Source organism: Corylus avellana, chromosome ca2, assembly GCF_901000735.1.
Source record: "Corylus avellana chromosome ca2, CavTom2PMs-1.0".
Classification (NCBI taxonomy): Eukaryota; Viridiplantae; Streptophyta; class Magnoliopsida; order Fagales; family Betulaceae; genus Corylus; species Corylus avellana.
The window spans coordinates 45,704,605-45,707,233 of NC_081542.1; positions in this window are offsets into that span (position 1 = coordinate 45,704,605).

The following is a 2,629-nucleotide window of genomic DNA, read 5'->3' on the forward strand; positions in this document are numbered from 1 at the left end:
TTCCATTCTGGTTTACTATTTTCGTTGTTCAAAAATTTACTAACTAGTAACTAATGTTGCTAATTTCATCATTTCAGGGAGTCTGGTAGCATTGAATTTGCAAGCTACAACAGTTTCAATTGGTTGAAGTTTCAGGTTTTTTTTAAAAGAAACTTGTTCCGTCTGTTTTCATTAATTGCTATGTTATAAATACATGAATTGCTATGTTATAAGTTGCTATGTTAACATCAATTGCTATGTTATAAATCTGTTAACATGAATTGCTATGTTAGGATTATGATTCTGTTGTGTTAAAATGTTTGCTATGTCTATCTATGATTCTGATTTTTTAAAATTAATTGATTAAAATTATTTGCTATGTTAAAACTATGATTCTGTTATCTTAAAATGTTTGCTATGTCTATCGATGATTCTGATTTTTTGAAATTAATAGATTAAAATTATTTGCTATGTTAGAACTATGTTTTTGTTATCTTAAAATGTTTGCTATCTCTATCTATGATTCTGATTTTTTAAAATTAATAGATTAAAATTATTTGCTATGTTAGAGCTATGATTCTGTTAGCATGAACTGCTGTGTTAGAGCTACGTTTCTGTTATGTTAAAATGTTTGCTATGCCTATCTGTGATTCTGATTTTTTAAAATTAATTGATTAAAATTATTTGCTATGTCAGAACTTAGAACTCATGAATCTGTTTTAACATTTGCTCTCTCATTACTTATTTAGTTATTTTATTGATCGAGCTTTTAAATTTTAAAAATTATTAACAGTTATGGAGAATACATTTCAACTCAATGTATTCAATGATGTTGATTTCAATGATTTGGGTGATGATTCACTTACTGCAGACCCTACTCCTGGATCTGATTTTTTAAAATTAATTGATTAAAATTATTTGCTATGTCAGAACTTAGAACTCATGAATCTGTTTTAACATTTGCTCTCTCATTACTTATTTAGTTATTTTATTGATCGAGCTTTTAAATTTTAAAAATTATTAACAGTTATGGAGAATACATTTCAACTCAATGTATTCAATGATGTTGATTTCAATGATTTGGGTGATGATTCACTTACTGCAGACCCTACTCCTGGATCTGATTTTTTAAAATTAATTGATTAAAATTATTTGCTATGTCAGAACTTAGAACTCATGAATCTGTTTTAACATTTGCTCTCTCATTACTTATTTAGTTATTTTATTGATCGAGCTTTTAAATTTTAAAAATTATTAACAGTTATGGAGAATACATTTCAACTCAATGTATTCAATGATGTTGATTTCAATGATTTGGGTGATGATTCACTTACTGCCAACCCTACTCCTAGATCTGGTGTGTCTGCTAGTACTGAATGCACACCAGATGAACATGTTAATCTAGTTTCACCTGTTGTTGAATCTGGGGATGGGGCGGATGGGGATGGGGCTAGGGCTGGGGCTAGGGTGGGGGCTGCGGGTGAAGGTGTGTCAGCTGCCTTCCAAAGGAAGGAAAGGCAAAAGATTTCTAAAGTCTGGAATGACTTTTCTTATATTGAAATAAATGGTGTAAAAAAATCCCAGTGTAATTGGTGTAAGAGGTTGTTTTCTGTAGGGAAATCTAGTACTACCTCCACCCTTAGTAGGCATTTAACTGCTTGTGTGAAGTTTGTGGAGTAGAATAGCCTTAAGAAGCAAAAGACTTTGTCTTTTGAACCTAGTGATGACAATGATGGTTTAGGGACCTTGACAAACTTTAGTTTCAATGAGAAGAAAGTTAGAGAACTTGCTGCCCATATGGTACTTCTACATGAATATCCCTTTAATATGATGGAGCATGAACTTTTTAACAAGTTCATGAGGGCTTGCACACCATACTGGAAAAAAATTAGCCGTGCCACTGTAAAAAGTGATTGCATTGCCACTTATAACATTGAAAAGAAAAAGTTGAAAACACTTCTAAGTGGGATTGATAGGGTAAACATAACTACTGATATGTGGACCTCCTCCCAAAGGGTTTCATATATGGTGGTTACTTGCCATTTTGTGGATTCTAATTGGCTACTCCAAAAGAGGATTTTAAATTTTTGTAATGTACCTCCTCCACATTCGGGTGTTGTTATTGCTGAAGCCTTAAGAAACAGTTTTATTGAATGGGGCATTTTGGATAAAGTACTTACAATAGCTGTTGATAATGCAAGCGCTAATGCTGTTGCTATTGACATTTTGAGAGATGATTTTGAGTTGAGGGGTAGTTTGCCTATTGGGGGGCTTATGTTTCATGTTAGGTGCTGTGCTCATATTACCAATTTGTTGATGCAAGCGGGGCTTTCAGAAATAGGGGACATAATAGACTTTGTTAGGCGGGGGATTAAGTTTATAGTGGCTTCTGAGAGGCGGTTGAATGCATTTAGTGATATAGCAAAGCGTTTGGACATGGGTTCTAATAAACTTATTTTAGATGTTCCTACCCGATGGAATAACACCTACTTGATGTTGAAGACTGCAATTAGGTTCAAGGAAGTATTTCCTAGATACCATAGAGTAGAGCAGGCTTTTCTATGGGTTGTAAGTCCTGAACAGTGGGATAAGGTTGAGAATATGAACCAAGTTTTAGCTGTTTTCAATGATCTGACCAATGTTGTCTTTG